Source organism: Crocuta crocuta, unplaced genomic scaffold (genome assembly GCF_008692635.1).
Source record: "Crocuta crocuta isolate KB4526 unplaced genomic scaffold, BGI_CrCroc_1.0 scaffold417, whole genome shotgun sequence".
NCBI classification, from domain to species: domain Eukaryota; kingdom Metazoa; phylum Chordata; class Mammalia; order Carnivora; family Hyaenidae; genus Crocuta; species Crocuta crocuta.
This window is the reverse complement of record NW_027536463.1, coordinates 1,873,818-1,893,000: the sequence shown is the minus strand read 5'-3', so window position 1 is coordinate 1,893,000 and position 19,183 is coordinate 1,873,818. Positions and strand designations below refer to the sequence as shown.

Here is a 19,183-nt window from a genome sequence, read left to right as displayed (position 1 = left end):
TGTGAGTAGGGTTATTAATTGGCCTAATTTCTATATTATTGTGTCTCAGGGAACAGGGGGGCCCTAAGAGAGGGAGAGAGATCAGAAACAGCTGGTCAATGAAACACCTAGAACATAAACATTTATCAATTAAATCTGGTGTTTTATATGGTGGTTTGTAACACCCAAAAACAATTACAATAACATCAAAGATCACTGATCACAGATCACCAAGAGAAATATAATAAAGATAAGGTAAACAGAGTTTTCTCTATCTATTCTTCTTACTGTCAATAGTAACAGCTTTAGTTGGACTTGATTTTTGATAGTAGCGTATTAAGTATGGCAGACAGGATTCCATGAAAGTCCCCAACATTCCTCGTCCTGGTATACACACCTTATATAATTTCTTGCCCTTGAATGTAAAGGAAACTGTGAATATTGTAATTTTCACTACAGTGCTGGCAGTATATTTTATTGCAAAATTGAAAGAAATCAATCAGGGGGAGGCCTTAAAAAGGGACAGAGATTTCCAGTGTGAGAGATTCTCTTACTGCCTTTCAAGAAGTAAGCCACTGTGTTGCAAGAAGGCCACATACAGCTAGGGTCTGAGGGCAGCCCCTAGGAACTGAGGACAATCTCTAGCCAACAGTAAGCAAGGAAGCATGAACCTCAGTCCTACAACCACAAAGAACTCATTTTGCCAACAAATACATGAGAGTAGAAGGTGAGCCCAACCTTCACTGAGAATGTAGCCCAACAAAAACCTTGATTTTATCGATGTGACACTCTCAGAAGAGAATTCAACCTCCTCCTGCCCAGACTTTTAAAATACACAACTGTGAGATAATAAATAGGTATTGCTTTAAGCCACTAAGTTTGTGGTAATGTGTTATGAAGAAATAGAACTAATTTGTTAAGATATTTTTTGTTTTGTTATTAATTCTCACCATTTCCTGTGTTCAAAACAAAGCAAAACAAACAAACAAAACCCCAGAAACCTGAAAGCCATTTTATGAAATATAAATATTCTTTCCCTCACAGAAATTCTTTCATGGACTTAGCGTTCAATTTTCAATTTTGAACATTTTAGTCATGGGTTAACAAGATAAATATATGTCAAATAGTTTATCTAACATGTTAGTAAATATTTCCAGTATGCTTTCTGTGTGCTGCATAGTATTCTAAGCAGCATGGAATATGGCACTAAACAAGACAGCGAAAATTCCCTGGCCTCAAGGAGCTTACATTTGCATATGGTAGACACTAAAATATTTAAAAAATACCAAATAGATATTTGACAGAATCAGGAAGCATAGTAAATGGAATAAAGAGGAGTTAGAAGATAAAGTATGATAAGAAATTATTAGTTTAAACACACTGGCCCTAAGAGAAGTAACATTTGAGCCAAGAAGCTGAATGAAGAGAGGAAGCAGAACCAGCATACAAGTATCTGGGATAAGAGGGTTTTAAGTAGAGGAACAGCTGTGAGAGGTCCAGATGTAGTCTGGATTGTTCCAGGAAGGCCTGTATGGTTCAAGCAGAGTCCATGAAGTGAGACAGTAAGAGACAAGCATGAAGAAGTGGTCAACATCAAAACCATAGAAGGTCTCTTTTGCTTTGTTTTAAGTAGGCTCCATGCCCAATGTGGGACTCAAACTCATGACCTCAAGATCAAGAGTCGCATGCTCTATCAACTGAGCCTGCCAGGCACACCCCATATGAAGTCTTTTAGATTCTGAATCTTTGAAGATATTTTCTACTTCTCAACATTTTGTTAGAACACTTCGAAGACACTGTCCCTTTTAATGTCCATCTCTTATAAATGTCTACGTAATTAAGTTAACTTAGAGTACATGAAGAAGTTTGATGTCTTCTGAAGGACTGTAACTTTTCTTTTAGGATGAGAGCTTTGATACACATCAGCATTCTCTTGTGAGCCAGGCTGCCAGGAAATACCAATCTTGACTTGAGTGAACTAACTAATGCCTCAGGTTGGATTTTGGTATAAATCCACCTCCCTCTTTGACTGTTGCCATCGTTATTTATTTCGTGTCTCCATGGATTTTGTATTGTTTACGTTTTTAGAAATAGGTACAATGGAAGGGGGGGGGTGGCAGTAAGACTACCGCATTTGCCAATTAGAGATTTCTTTCTAAAACTATGATTCATATGAAACCCATTGAACAATTGGTTAGTATCTAGGGGTATGGATTAAATTTAAATAAAGTAAGCCATCAAGGTCATCAAAGAGATTAAATATGTATGCTAAGTATGATAAAATAAGATTTAAGTTTACAGGGAAGTAAAGGGTCATATACAATACTATGGGAGGTCAATATAGGAAGAGCTTATTTTGAGGGAATTGACAAAGACATGACAGAGAGAAGAGGCTTTCATTGAATTTTGAAGCAGGACTACTGTGGGCTACTATGGACGGTAATGCTAATGCACACTGAACAATACTAATGGGTGCCATTTGCCCCGTATATATGATAAATTGTATATACATATAAATATTATGGTATAAGATATACAATATAAATAAATGTAAATATGTATGGCAATTTTCTTGCAGAGTACAGCAGAATGTCTTGAAGAAGTGGTTCTTTTCATTTGCACAAAGTACCCATATGGGCTAATAGCAGCACTAACAGTAATTTTTAAACATGGAAGCATTCATTAATTCTGATTTTATTTGTCTGGGATGGAAATTGAGCATGTTATATTTTTTAAGGCTTCAAGTATACATACCATGTTAAAGGATTCACTAAATTTGAAGAGTAACTTTTAAGTAGAATATCAAAAATTCTAGAGGAAATAATTGAAGCAGAGGGAAATGCAAGGTGTGAATGCAGGAACCACTTCCCTGAAGGACAGACTTCATGCAGGATTGAATTGACAGATAAGGGCCTTCAATAGTGGTCTAAAGAGGTTAAAGTCCATTCTCTGATAATTGGGTGCAATTAATGTTTTATTGTAAATAAGTTGTAAAATCTAACTTATTTTTAGAAGATTAATCTGTGAACAGTGGGAAGGATAAATGAAAAGGGAGTGATTCTGCATGCAAGAAGTTCAATTAGGAGACCATGGCAATGGTCAAGGTAGGTTGGAATAGAAACCTGACTTGGGTAGAAGCAATGAAAATAGAACACAGGAGACAAACGGAAGATACATGGTGAAGTTAGAATTGTTAGGAACTGGAAGATGATGGGGTCCATGGGGAACAGTTTCAGGCTGAGTGATAAAAAGCACAATGATATAGCTCTGTAGAGATTGGGGACACGGTCTCAGAGATAGGGAGGCGGAGACGTATGTTCAGGGCAGCAGGGTAGAGATGTCCACAGAAATGCAAGATGGAATTATATCACTGTGGGTCAGTCAGAACACAGTATCTCCCAGCTCAAGATTTGAATCGATGGAGAGATCAAGTCAAATCTGGCTACCTGGAACACTCTAATCATGAAGCAGGTAACTTAACATTACTAAACTTCCATTTAAACTTGTTAAATGGTAAATATTAGTTTTATCTTCAAAGTTTAAAAAAAAATCACATGACACAGACACTTTACTAGTATATAGAGAATTCTCAAAAATGCTAACTAAACTTACTATTAAGATAGAAGTTTAGGGTAAAAAATACACTTGGGGATTAACTGGCAAGGTGCTAAATTAAGCTCACAGAGTAGGATATGTTGCCAAGGAAGAGAAGATATAGGAGGAAAAGAGCAGGGATAGGCCTAGACCTTCTTAGATGCCTACAGTGAGAACACAGACAGAGCAAGGGCAATCCAAAAATGGACAGGAAAAGTACAGCTAAGAAACTGGGTATCAGATCTTTATGTGAAAAAATATATATACAGAAAAAGAAAATTAAGTGAACTATGATCTGAGGACTGGAGGTCTTTGATCCCCCCATTTCTCTTAAAGAAAAGAGGATAACACTATAGTGTACTAGACACTGCTTTGTACAATTGCTCACTCAGCAAGTACTAAGGGTTGCCTGATTATTAGCTGCTTATTATGTGATAACATCAAAACAAAATACTACAAACAGAAAGTGCTACAACATGGAAGTAATAATTATAGCTACCAAGGCTCCGTGTCTGGTTTTAAAAACCGAAGGGACATCTGCTTAGCTTCTACCATAATTGGCTACCAGCCTGTTGTTTTGTTGTGCTGGAAGAAGGACTTTATGTTCTGTGGATAATATTTGCTCTTGGTCCAGGGGGACCCAAGTTTCCATTAGATTACAAGCTCTATAGACAGAGTCACATGTATGCAAGACTCTTGCATGATTTCTCTAGTTCACTTTAAATTTTCTTTTAGTACTGGATTCTTTCAGGGTTTTTTGGTTCCTCTTCTCTTAGAACTAAAAATCCCCTGAACTTCTAGCCTTTAAGGTGTCACTTGGTGTGTTGTGACTCCTCCTGTCATAGCTTTGTGAAAACTTTCTATGATAACCTAAACAAACATAGATGTTTTTACAGTATAACCATTCACTCCTGCTCACACTGTACTTAATTCTACTCATTCATTTCTTCATTTATACTACCTTTCATTCAAGAAATCTTATTTCACCATTAGCTCTGGGCTAGATGTATTCTCACATGTTATCTGTAGAGTAAGTGTGCATGTTAAGGTAAAGAATGATTTCTGGAATCGCTTCAATTTAAAGACTTCCTCAATGAATTATTCTTCTTTCCCTTTCTTTATACACCAGAACCACTACCATTACCAAGATGTGTTGATTTTACCTTCCAAATATTTTTTAAATCCATGTGGGTATTTTCCTCCATTTTTCCTCCATCCATTTTTGGTCAAGTGACCATTCAAGTCAGTAATAGCTGCCTTACTGGTTTCCCCACATCCATTCCTACCTCTCTTCAATCCTAGCAGCCATGATGCTATCAGAGTTTGTTTTTTAAATGTAATTCAGATTCAATCATATATCTGTCTTGAAATTCTTCAAAGTATTCCCATTGTTCTTAGGGTAAATCCTTGCAAATATTATATCTGGCTCTTTCCTAACTCCTCTGAATCATCTCCTTTTGCTCTTCCCCATCTCTCTGATCCAGCCACATTGGTCTTCTGCTTCCTTCCTGTCCACGGCAGACCGCTTACAGTTGCTGGCTTCTTACCTCTGTATGCTTCCCTAATTCGCTGCTTCTTAAAATCTACACTCACTCCTAGAAATTAGTGTGTGTTTGTACGTGTATGACACATATCTATATACATTTGAGCTCACTGGTAAATAAAGAGCCAAAGTTGTGCTCTCAAGTATCTTATTGTTTAGTGAAAAGAGTCAGGCATTATTTAAGAAATCCTAATATATAACCATAAACTGGAATAAATTGAGAAGGGATGTTACATTGTGGTAAGATAAAGCTAAGAGGTCAGAGAAGCTTCCCTAATACTTAATACATAATACACACACACACACTTTCTTAAATAATATGTATATCTCTATATATAGATATATATCCATATCCATACACATATACATATATAAATAATTGCTTACAATTTACATACACATGTATATGATCACACACATATACAATATACGTACATATATATGTATATTAGAGAAAGCTCTCTGATCAGCATATCACAAAGACACTTTCATTATTTATCCCAGCTTATTATAATACATTATGATTTGTTAAATGGTGCTTGTTTTCCTTCACTAAACAATAAGATACTTGAGAGCCTAAAGCTTGGCTCTTATTTAGCAATTTTTCCCCAAAAGAGAAGCACAATCCTGTATACATCCACAGATTTTCAATACATCTTACTGTTGAATTAATAAATGATTAAATGACCACCCATCCAACTTAAAAGGGAAGAATGCTGCTTTAGGGCTATATTATTTCATGTAAAGTTTTGGTAAAACTTTTGTAACTAGTACAGATGACATTGGAAGAAAGATAAAAATAAGCCTATGAAATTTAGCAATAATTTGAGGCTTCAAACACTTAAAGGAAAAAGCAAAGAGAACCACTGTTAGATTATTTTTAATAGTACAGATTTCAATTGATCCTCATTACTTTTGAATAACAAATGGAGCTAGAATTCTCTCTTAAAGTCAGTTTTGAGAATAAATGGTAAGAAAAGCTTTACCCTAAGCTGATGTTCAGAATAAAAACATCTCACACACATACAGGTTTGAGGAGAGCAAGAGAAGGTTACTGTTAATTCTTTGTCACAGCTCTCCTGCAGGTAAATGCTCCTTATGGAGAAGGCTTTCGAGTGAAATTATTCATTACATTGCTAACATGGGAAAGCAGACAACCAGAAAACCCTGGTAAGAACAGTCTGCTAATTGAATCTGTTACAAATGAGCCCCCAAATGTCTTTCAGATCCTGAATATACACATTAAGCAAGCTGATAATAATCCAGGACGTTTTCCAAATACGTTTTTCCTAAAAACAAGTTAGCAAGGTTAATGTGTTGAAGTGTCTTGAATATTTTCATTGTTTTCAAGTGCATACAGGGGTTTATGCCAAATTTTCCCAACAAGGCCACAAACTATTCCTTCCCTGTTATGTTACAGAGCCAGGGATTCAGAAACACTTTATTGTTAACTCTTACACAAAGGACAGAAATACGAAATAAGGGAGAAATCTTTGATTTAAAATTTGAGTTTCTCTGAAGAGCATTTTTTAAAGCATGTTATTAACTCAAAAGTCCTAAACACATTCAGCATGGCATGCTTAAAGGTGAAGTCAATTCTGTTATTAATACTTGATGAAGCCCAGTGGATGATACTGGTTGGATGGAGAAGAAAGATGCCTAGAAGAATAGCACCCTGAAGGCATCAGAGACATATGATTTGGAGTTGTTGGGAGGAAGAGAAAATATGAGTATTCTTAATGTCACTGTATTGATTATGCTTTGCATATCTTGTTTTGAGATGAACTGCTTGTGTTGGAGAAGAGATTTTCACAAAGAAATGGGAAATTCCATAATAACATCTTGTGAGGAACAGGCTATCAACAGCTGGTAACAGCTGCTACCTACAGCAGGATTATGGGTTCAACTCTAATGCCTTAAAGTTCTGCCATTCAGTATGCAGCCAAAATCAGATGAGGTTTTGTCTGGTTCAAAAATTTAGGTTCATCAACACTTGAAAGGCAACTGACTTAAGGAGAAAAGAAAGTCTTGGGTTTGACATTCTGTCAATGTTTAAGTTTTAAGATAGCTGATTAAGAAAATTTCTGATGATTCTCTCGATGAAGGGGTCAGAGAGATCTTGTCCTTGTTCGTTATCCCAGAGCCAGTCTTTTGTTTGTTTGTTTTTTAGTTCAGTACACTACTATTCCTTCCTTTCCCTCACCATCCACTGCTCATTAGCTGGTGCCGAGCAGGGAGTGAAGAGCTGCGTGTCAATGAATATATAATTCATGGAAAGGAAATTCATTCAGGCTTTCCTATGCTTATTTATAGGACATAATCCATATTCCAAGATGATGGTGCTTAGAATATTGGAGGTATTCTATGATATTCACTGTGATTCACAGAAAATGTGTGATCCTAAGTTCACTGAATTATTGTCTTCTCAGTGTTTTGATAAAATATTTTATTACTAAGCTTTAAGTTTCATAGAAAAGTGTTTTACACACATAGAATGATACTTTATTTTTTGAATAACAGGGTCACATTTTGTCATAGTTGAGAATGTGACCTCCTCCTTTTCTCATGCAAAATCCCCCTGGTGTTGGTGACCTGACCTTGCCAGCTGACTCTGCACATGGGTATTCCTCCCCAATGCAGGTCATCCAATCGCCAACTGCCAGACATGCTATTATGGCAGAGATGTGGCCATCCGCTCTGGCAGGTCAAACCCTGCTTAACAAAGTAACGCAGGCATGAGGCACCTGGGTGGCTCAGTCAGTTAAGCGTCCAACTCTTGATTTCAGGTCGTGATCTCATTGTTTCCTGGGTTCAAGCTTAGCTTTGGGCTCCATGCTCTCAGTGTGGAGCCTACTTGGGATTCTCTCTCTCCTCTCTCTTATGCTCCCCTTCTCTCTCTCTCTCTGTCTCTCTCTCTCAAAAATAAAGTTAAAAAATTAATGAGGGGGCACCTGGGTGGCTCAGTCGGTTAAGCGTCCGACTTCAGCTCAGGTCATGATCTCACGGTTCGTGGGTTTGAGCCCCGTGTCGGACCCTGTGCTGACAGCCAGCTCAGAGCCTGGAGCCTGCTTCAGATTCTGTGTCTCCCTCTCTCTCTGACTCTCCCCTGCTCATGCTGTCTCTATCTCTCAAAAAAAAATAAAATAAAATAAAATAAAATAATGAGGATGAGTTGTTGGAAAAGATAAATTCAAGAGATGAGAAATATCTCTGGCTAGAGTCGTGCCTTACAGACCTATCTTTTCCTTGTGCTGGGGACATAATGCTTTGGGGATTTCCTGGTGTCATAGCAATACTCCACAGGGACCATTTCTGTATTTTCCCTAAGTTTGTCTTAAAAAAATAAAGAAAGAAGCTTTGGAATTATTCGCAGGATGGCTAATTTGATACAGATAAAGCATGGATGAAACTCATTTTTAACCTGTAGCTATATTGTATGATGGAGAAAAAAACATACTTTCAGTCAAAATCCTATGAGTTATACTCTTATATGAACCACTTAGCAGCCATATGTCCATTGTCAAAATCTGCCCTTTTAAGTTCTAATTTTCTATTCTGTAAAATGGGGCATAAAAATATTAACTTGATTTGAAGGGATATTTTTGGATTAGGAAAAGAGAATGAGATGATATGATATCTACTTAACAAAGTGCCAAGAATATAGACAGTTCTCAGTACATGGGACCTATTAATAAAATAAAACAAATACTAGTTTTGGTAATTTGAAAAAAGAATCCTTCTTTCTGGGACGGTCAGTACTACTAGTTACAGATCAGCTTCATGCAGAACGTCGTAACCTAAAATCCATTATTTTTCTTTAATGCCGTTCAGTAAAATATACTACAGACTAAAAATATTTAATACCTCAAAATCTCAGGGGAGCAGTATGACTTTCCTAGTTTCTCTGTTCAGTTTGTTCTAATATAGAATTAGGGATCCTGAAATTATGAATCCCAGAGAATGATTTATTGTTAAAAAATTTGCCATTATATCTTCAGAGTAAGAATTTTAATCATACCTTCTCAGGCTGAAGGAACATTATGTTTACAAAGGGTACTAAGGAAAATTCAATTTAAATAAGCTATATTACGCAACTATACCAAAAGCTTAACTTAAACCAAAGCACCTGGGCAGTGCAGGACACTTTCTGCCTCAATAATTGAGGAAAACAATAAAGAACCAAATCACTACTTACAGAACATAGGAGAAAAGATACTGGAAAGTTTACCAAATAGATACTCACATTTAAGGACACACTGCCAAAGATCCTTTTAAAAAAAACCTGAAAAAATAATTATTAATGTTCACAATTACATTTCTTTTATACCTCACCAAGAAAGGAGAATTTGAACCTGTCTCTATACTATTCCACAAATGGTAATTATGGAGAGAAGTAAATTGATTATTAATGGTTATTTGAATTCTCATGTTTCAGAAGCACTGAAACTATTTTTTAAGGGGCATAACAGGTTTTAACAGGAAAGGATTAATGGTTTTATTTTCCTCAACCGAGGCACAAAATGAATGAGATTTTTCAAGCTAACTTTCATTCCATCTGGCTCAGGTGTCAGGGATCTATATTTATCCTGTGTTAGGCATGCGCCTGAAGTGCTGGAAGGCTCAGGCTGTCAATGGCTTTCAGATGTCAGGATAACCTTAAAGACAGATGAATGGTCAAGACCCCGTGCCTAGTTTTTGAGTTCTCAGCTGCCACGCTGTGGAAATCATGTGTTTATTTTCTGCGTCTCCTCCTACAACAGTCTCTCTCAAGCTCACTTCAGATCCTACATCAAGACAAGCAAGCTCCCCTAGAAGTTGGTGAGCAAAATCATTTTTGTTTAGGGGTGTGACTATCAAGTTCTTTGTGGTTGATGGGCTATTATCTGGTAGATATTAATAATTATTTTTAACTCTTTAGGAAGATAACTACTATCTGTTGTAATATTTAGTCTATGATGCTTCTTTTAACACTTGTATGCTTTCAATGAAATAAATGAATAGACTTTTGACACTTAAATTTAACATTTTCACTAGTGTCTAAATTCAGCCTATGAAATGTCCATTTGCACATTTTCCTGGCTTTTATTTAGAAAGTATCAGAAAATGTAAAATTCTTATTTCAAAAAGTATAATTTGACTGGCAATCTTACTCCCTCAGATTCTCTAAGTTGATATGGCTATACCAATCTAGACTGAGTTATCCTATTTAAATTGCTGTTTGCCTTCTCACAGGATTTTTAAAATAGCCTTCTGAAAAGGACACTCTAAAGCACAATTAAAAGTTTCTGTTCCAAAGTGGAAAAGCTTTTTTTTTTAATGAAACTAGAAATTGAATGATCTTTGTTCATGGGGCTCTGAAGATGTTTTTATGGCACACTGTCAAGACTAACATGTATATTTAAGAACTAATTTAACAGAGTCAATCCTCTAAACAAACTGACTCTTAGAAGGAAAGAAGAAAATATTCTCTCCATATATAAACATAATGATCATTAGTGATCATACAAACTATAGTGAATGTGGGCACTAAATAACTTATTTTGGAAGGAGGGGATTTTGTCACATAGCAGAACTTTGTTACATGGTCTGTTTCATAGTATGGGTACATAAGACCAGAAAACATGGCAGAGAATGATAGAGGAGTTAGTTAGGCAGAGAGGAAGCTTACTGACCTGCTTATTTAGAGCCAAAACCAGATAATGACTTAAAATCAGTATCCTCTGACTCCCCATGCTATTTTGCAGTCTCCAAATGAACTGGGTAGAATGCTTTCCCTTTTAAAGAAGATCATTTCCTTGTATTCTTTGAAGAAATGGTCACTTGGAGCTGTGCTGAATTCTGGGGAAAGCATTCTGAACTGATTCTCAGAAAAGTGTCAACTTCCTGTTCACTTCCTGTGTGAGAACCCAGAACTCATGTGGGACATGGATCAGGTGAAGAGAAATAGGCGGCCTGTGTGGTTCTCAGGTATAATGACTGACTAAATAATGAAAGTGAGATTTGTGAGGCAGTACTTGAGACTCCTGTAATCTTGGCAAGGAAAGGAGAAATATTTTCAAATGATGTACAACACAAACACTAATTATTTGGAATCAGATCCCATTGTAAAAGACAATGACAGCTTTACAGCTAACTGTTCTGAGAGTTTAAGGAAGAAAGCAAACACCTGAGGATAATAAAACAATTTTCACCTGGGAAAAGGTAAGCTCATGAACTCGAAAGAATCATTTTCAAGCAAAAATGGGGGGTGGGAGGGCGAGGCTTTCCAGTGACTAGCAAGTCAACGGCAAAGACCATTTAAGACTGCAGAATAGGCCAATTAAACGGAAGAATATGGTTGTGTTATTTTTTTTTTTTTGAATGAAGAAATACATAATCTACTGATGTTAATGTGACTCTGGGTAATTTTGCTTTTAGTACCAATTGCTAATTAAAATTACTCATTAAGGAATTTAATCTTAGTGTTTGGAAGCTAAGTTTTGGAGATTTCTGAAATTAAAAAGAAATGCTTTAAAATGAATGAAAAGGGAACATGTTTTTTTATTAGTCAGTTGTTTGTTTTTTATCAGTTTTCAGAGGAAAACTGCAAAGCATGTCACCGCTTTACTACAGCTTAAAAGGAGTGGTGGGCAGTGAGGGACAGGGAGCTACTGCAGGTAAAGGAGTGACACTGTTTTCATCAGGGTCCTGGAATCCTAAATAATTGTGGGTTAAGAATGATTCTCTCCATCACAAACAATGAACTGTTATTTATCAGAAAAATGAAATGGTCTAAAACTAGCATAAGTGCACAGAGAATATTAAAAGTAAATAGTTGAGTAAATAATCAATTTCACTGTTTGCTGTGTTATATCAAAGGGCAGAAACTGACTAAGCCACTAAAGTTTTTCCTTTCACAAAAGGCTATGAGTATGCCACTCATTCCCCAGCGGACTTCCCAGGCATTTCTTTATGAAGATTGGTAAGGTGGATTCCGTTTTGTGTCTTCTGACATATTTAGGTGTGTGGAAAATGATCAACACTTTTAAGAAGGTGTTTTGTGGTACGCAGTTGTTTAAAATGTTTTGAAATATACCTAGAGACCTTTGTCACACAAACACTGTCATCTGACACAGGAAATGACAGAAAGTTGGCAAGCATTATTGAGGGGCATAGCAGACAGCTTGGCTACATTCACCAAGGACTCCAGAGTGTCCCCAAATAGATAAGCATTGTTCTTCCTTGAATTCTTGTGAAGTTTACAAGTGGAGTAAGAACAGTGCTTTAAAAAAATATTTGTTTCATCTCTTAATGTTGCTTTCCTCATTAAATCTTCCAAATATAAGTGTTACAAATCTCCCATTATAATTTTTAGGGAATTGGACAGGATACTAGTAGTCATGTCATCATTTTAAAAATTAAGAACACAGTCTAATAGAAATGCAGGTAGACACTTATTTACTCTATTCAGGAATTTCATTATTACTCTTTGAAATGTAATAGATGCCATGGTTAAGTGTCCTTCTTGTATCTCAATTTAGGAAGCTTTAGAAATGAAGTAATAAAAGTGAGTTGATTCGCTACAGTGGTCCCATAGCACGGACCCTAAACATAAGATCATTTTAGAGCATGCAAAATTTGTAGTGAACAGGATCTTTTCAACAAATACTCTTACTTTAAGAGTGAACCCTAAAATAGCAACCCTTTTTTGGTTGAATACCTGTTGGAGTCAACTATCTTTCAGAGTCACTTATTCATTGATGCATTGTAAAAATACATATGTATGAGCATTCACTGTGTGTCAGGCACTGTTGTAGGCTCTAGAGAATATTATTGACAATCTTGCGCTGGATGTTTATAAAGATACAGGATCGTTTTACAGGTGGTTCTAAATTTTGTTTATATGGAGTGAAATATTTTGATGAAAGTTGAAAAACAAAGCTGTTAGTAAATGATAAAGATGTAGGATCATTTTGTAGACACTTTTCTGGCCACGCACACAAGCAGATACCTTAATGATACATCCATCTCCTGAAGAAGATAGGCTGAACGGGTGACATTGTATTACCTTTACAGAATTAGAAGGAAGATAATGGCCAGAGTTGCCTCCTTTGCCTGCTCTCAGCTTCTTGCCATTGCCCCTACAGATGAAAAATACATTTTTAAAATGCTGACTAACTTGCATAAAGCACAAGGAAACCCCTTCCAAATACAGTATTATCAGTGAGTGTGCATTCTAAGCTTTGGGTCTTATAGCCCCTTAAGGTTACTTTTTGTTGAAATGCTTAATCTGAAATGGGAGACAAACACTAATCCAAATTTTAGCTTAGTCTCTTGGAGGGAAAGATGAAGACCTCTGGCTTCTGTGGAAACCTCTCCACTCTAGGAGCCTTGTGTTTTTAAGAGCTGCTTGGTCAAAAGTTAAGTCTTAGCAGACACGTGGATGGGCACTTACATCGCAGGAGGACACATGCTGTGATAAGGACGTGTACAGTGATAAGGGCACTGGACACAGACCTTTGCTACTCCCTAGAGATGGATATTGGGCTGAGCTGTAAACCTCTGGAAGGCAGGGGTCATTTGTAACTGGCTGTCAGCCCGGGCCAGTGCCCCACACGTAGTAAGCATTCAATAGCTAGATTTTATTCATCTATTCAAAATTATTATGTTTAAATCTTTTCTAACCTCAAATGTCCACCTTCCACTGATTATCTCTAAGGGTCAAGTCCACGGAGCTCATTTATTTCACCTAATATCACTGATTTCTTAGTCCTCTGCCCCCCATCCCCTAACACCCTAATCTGCATGCAAAGCTTAGATGTACTTCCTTCTGCATTTCAGTCTCAGAGATGTCTTCACTCTGTGTGCCAAGTTGTGGATAAAGCTGGAGAAAAACTCAGCTCTGTCGGTTCTGTTCAGGGTCCACTGGCCATCTTCAGGATTTGCTAACCTGGCCTCAGGTACAGATTGCGATTTGTCTGCTCACACTTTATGGGAAAGCACAATATGCATAGTAGTAGTTGTTTGCCAGTCTGGTCACACAGAGGCCCAAAATCTTCCCTGGGGTTGGAAGCAGTGGCCAGCTAGTGGTAGAGGCGTGGTCATCATCTGTTGCCTTCCTCAGCCCCTCGGTCAGGGTTCCTCTGTGACTTCATTGAGAGCATCTTGCAAGTTTCTTCCTTCAGTCTTCCAAACCTCTGTGTATTCCATCCTTTTACTGCACTAACATTTTCTGTTTCACCATATGACACCAAGAAAAAAAGGATCAAGGAAAAAAGTAAATCCTGGTATTAAGAGGCAGACTGCAGGAAGCTTATTATAATTATGCTCATTATCTTCTCTACCCCATTAATACTCCTCTTAAGGAATAAAGGTGCCATTTTGTTCTCTGTCTAAAATCTCCCACACAGAACTTCTGTACATAGTAACCGCAAGAACATTTCTGAAGCAGAAATCCTCTAGAATACATAAAAGCAATTGAAACTAACTGAATGGTCTTTTGTGAAAAGAAAACTACTTACTAATTATTTACCATGGCAAAGCAACAGCTATGAAGCTTGGCGTTTTTCTCAGGTTTAAAGTTGGAAGTTGACTTTCGGCAGCTCTCCCGATGTTTACATTTGTTCACAGCAAAAACTGCAAACATTAGAAGTGGGAATAGTTCTTAGCATGCATACTCTTAAACCAGGATCCACTTACTTTTCTACATAAGGCCTCCAAGGCCCACAGATACTCCATGGGGTTTATGCCCTTGCCTAGGCACTGGATGGGCAGTCCCCAGTTTCCCTGTTTGCAGTTTTTCTAGGGTCCCCTCCCCATCAATATCTACTGGGTGACTTCATCAATTTTATAGTTTCACCAATACTTTATATGTTGCAGAGAACCCAAATCTACATCTCTTGGCCCCAGTGCCTGCTGGTCGTTGTCTCGATAAGGATGCTTTATATCTTATGTCAAGAGTGTCTGACCCCTTCAAAAACGTAACCTGGTCTTCTGTTTCATGATATGCATTTTAGGTTCAAAATTAAGCTGTAAGCAGCCCCAAGATAGGTGTGTTGCCATGCTTGAATCTATGCTAGTGTTGAGTAAAATGTATGTACGTCCATATATTCTGCAAATACTTTTAAAACAAATGGATAGGCTAAATAGTTAAGTATATCCTGCCAGTGAAACCAGAGATTATAATCACTTTGATAATAATTTTATAAAATGATTAGTATTTAATGAGAGGCACTGTAAATTTGATGAAGCACCCTCTCTGTAGTCAGACTGAAGAGGTTTGAAATTTGAATTTGTCACTTTGCAGCTCTGTGGCTTTGAGTAAGTTGGTAAACCTCTCTGTGCCTCTGCTTCATCTGTAAAATAGGGATTATAAAAGTACTTCCGTCATAGGACAATTGTTCAAAGTGAGTTACTGTATGTAAGATGCTTAGATAAGTGTCTTTCTTGTACATGATAAGTGCTTAGCAGGGCTTTATTAAACTATTTAATTGGCAAAATAATTAAAACATGGGTAGTGTTATCCTCATTTTAAGAATGAGTAAACAGAGGGGCACCTGGATGGATCAGCTGGCTAAGCGTCCAATTTCAGCTCAAGTCATGATCTCGTGGTTCACAAGTTGAAGCCCCACGTCCGGCTCTGTGCTGACAGCTCAGAGCTTGGAGCCTGCTTCTGATTCCGTGTCTCCCTCTCTCTCTCTGCCCCTGCCCCACTTGCACTCTCTCTCTCTCTGTCTCTCTCAAAAGTAAACAAACATAAAAAAAAAAAAAAAGGGTAAACAGAGAGATTGAGAAACTGTCCCAGGATCTTGGAACTAGTTAAAAGAAAATGGGCCTACCCTCTGCCCACCCTCACATCTAGTTCTGTTATTTCCTTTACATTATTTTCTTTCATCTTGTTACTAGAGCCTGAAACCTGGGACTCATTCTTGACTTTTTTTTTTTCCTCCTTAACCTAGCTAATTATTTGCCAAGGCTTACCTCCCTTCTAAATATCTTCCCATCTCTATTTCTGAAACCTTTCTCAACTTCTTTCTGTCCAGCCACTACTTTAATTCAAGACCGTAGACTTTTCTTCCTAGACTATTTTGGGAGATCTCTTCTGGCTTTCTGTCTGATCTACTCTCCCTGGAGAGCCAGCACCATCTTCTAACCCTGAGTTTTATTATGTATTCCTTTTATTATGTATTCCTAAAATCCTTGAGGAGCTCTATATTGCTTTCAAGAGAAATTGCTGATGGAAAGAATTCCTAGGTATTCAGGCACACATCTCCGTGTGGTTTGTTTATATTAGGGCTTTGTGTTGTCATCTGTGCCTTCCTCTCTAGTGTCCTGTCTTGTCTTTCCAGAACTCACACACTGTACCAAAGCCTTCTCAAAACATCTATACTTCCTCACCGTGTATGTTCTTATGGATGTACATATCTGGGGGGAAGCCCTTTGATCTATTTACCTTCTCCCACTGTATTTACCTGGACCTGTACTCTGACTCTCAAAGAAGATCACACTTCTTCCACCAAAATGTCCTTTATCTTCCTTCCACTGTTCTCCCCACATGGATGGAGGTGTCACAGTGCAGCATAATGGTCCTTTTACAAGCTACTTGAGGGTAATGCCAGCATTTTGCTTTGTTCATTCTCCTATTTGGTCCCAATTAGAAGTCCAGACTAAGAATGCCAGAGGAACTTCCTTTACTCTTGCAAAGGCTACAGATGAATGAAACATCTGCCAGTGTCCTGCAGAAATACAAGTATAAACCAGTGAAAACCAAATGATAGGAAGCATCCTCTCATTCCCTATGATAGGAAAGTAGCTTCAAGAGCAACCTGGAATTTTCAAGAATGAGGAAGAGTTTGATCGGGGAAATGATACGGTATTCTAACAGGTGGAAGTGATTGCAAAAAGCCTGAAGCTAGAATTTGCATATCCTATGGGTTGTGACATGGCATGATGGGAGGCAGATCACAACCTGGTTCAGATTGCAGGCGTGACCGCCCAGCAAGTGCTTGCTATGTAGGCAAAGGGTTGAGGGCAAGATAAGATTAGGGAAGGACATGCACTATGATGCTGAGCCAAACTCAGAGTCTGATCTAGTTTTAAATCCTTCCTTCTTTTGGAAAACAAGGACTGGCAAGTAAGGGCTAGAGACTAGAGAGTGAGACGTATTATCTCCTAGCACTCAGCTCAATTTTAACAGCTATTTAAATCAGACTGGGTTTAGCACCATCTGTCTCAAAAAAAAAAAAAATTGGTATGTATGTGAATAACCAAAAATGTTTAACTTAGTTCTTATAATGCTTGCTTTTGAGCAATCTGTTGTTATATTGCTGTTGTAATTATCTTTGTCATCACCATCATTAGGATCACTCTTGCTGTTTTCTTAATCTACACTCCTACCTTGGACTTCCCACTCTATTGATTACCATAAAATTTTAAGCGCTATTAAATACAGATGTTATCTTAAGCCCTTTTAAGAAGTTGTTTAAAATTAACCTACTATTATCTTGATGGCTCTTTACTTGGAGGGCCGTTAGTTCCCTAATTATATGATGCTATGCCCAAGTTTTATAGAGATCACAGTAGTATATTATCTTCAATGTTGTGGCTGAGACTCCTTCTCTTTAGTGGGATTTTGGTGAAAAAGACAACATTCTCCCCAGCTTCTTTTGAAACAGGATTATAAAGCTCTTCATCATTTCAAGGTCCTTCAGCTCTTGAGCGTCCTCCCTGTGGCCCGGTTTATGTCCCCGCAGCGTGGCATATTCTTTTATTCTATATTTGATACAGCAGCTCTAACCTCAAGATCTTTGTTTAATGCCATTTTGCACACTTCTAATCATCTCTCCTGTTCCTCATCCCTATGGCATCTTCTAATTTTCCTTCCTTGAAGTTCCATTTAGTCTTCCACAACATTCTGGAGGATTGTGGGACAAAACACACCAGAGCTTTGTGACTGGCACTGGCAGGAAGAGCCAAGCTCAGGAGATACTTTATCACTGTCAATGCTCTTGAGCCAAAGACCTGCAGGGACACACCTGTAGTTGAACAAGTTGAGTTGATTACTCATCTCAAAGAGGGCAGAGTATACCTCAGGGAAACAAGGGTGACTCAGTACGAAGGTGTTAAAAAGAAACCCATAGAGAAGAGAATTTGGACCTTGATTGGGTGATGGGTTGGGAGTGGGATTAAGGAAAAGGAGTCGTGCTCTCAATTGGTTGTGGTGGTGAAGCACAGTAAATTTACCTCCAGGGGTCTAATAAATCTTATCTAGGAGAACGGAAAAAGAGACCGGCTAAGGCTGCGATTGGCAAAGCAGCATCAGTGACCCGTAATTAGTTGGGAAACGGGGTTGTGCGGTGTCTTAGTGTTCATAATTGCTGTGTTTAGGTGCCATTACAGAGTGCTTAGTTTTTGTCATGAGCTGTCATGATCATAGAGTGGCCTTGTCAAAGGTTGATGTTTTGTCAAATTGTTCATGTTCTATGAGAAGATACCAAGGCCTGGCTGTGAGTACAGGCCAGTGTCCAGAAACAACAAGATCTGGGGCGCCTGGGTGGCTTAGTCGGTTAAGCGTACGACTTTCACTTAGGTCATGATCTCGCGGTTCATGGTTTCGAGCCCCGTGTCAGGCTCTGTGCTGACTGCCAGCTCAGAGCCTGGAGCCTGTTTCAGTCTGTGACTCCCTCTCTCTCTGACCCTCCCCTGCTCACGCTGTCTCTCTCTCCTAGAAATAAATAAAAACATTTAAAAAAAAAAAAAAGAAAGAAACAACAAGATCTACCAGATAGCAGTGGGGGCTGGATGTCAGGACCTATTTTCTCTTTCTCATGACAAAATTCTTTGTTGCTTCAGTAATGAAACTTACCTCTATGAAATTCACTTTCCACTACTTCGGTGATAAGGTTCTAATTGAGTTTCTTTGTAATTTCTCCCTAAGCCCTGTGATATAGTCAGTGCACTGAGTATTTTAATACAAAATCTTATTTATTTGATAGTAGCAATTTGGTCAATGAGAACCACAAGAGATCAATCTGTGTATAATAACTATAACATGCACAAACTGTTGAAGGAATTGATTCAGTTCCTTGC

The 19,183-nt window shown here is 37.9% G+C and overlaps 1 protein-coding gene across 7 annotated transcripts in view; it reads left to right on the top strand.

Moving 5' to 3' along the window:
- The window catches only part of CD36 (CD36 molecule (CD36 blood group)), a 182,960-nt gene that overhangs the window by 89,284 nt on the left and 74,493 nt on the right, over positions 1 to 19,183 (top strand). For 2 of the 7 annotated variants that reach the window (XM_077748510.1, XM_077748501.1), the window contains exon 3: positions 13,937 to 14,055. The exons of 3 other annotated variants lie outside the window; for them this stretch is intronic. The gene's annotated coding sequence lies outside the window, so the exon portion shown is untranslated. Of the gene's footprint in view, positions 1 to 9,909; positions 9,935 to 13,936; positions 14,056 to 19,183 lie in introns of those variants that run through there. 2 more of the 7 variants (XM_077748512.1, XM_077748506.1) reach the window with 2 other exon arrangements.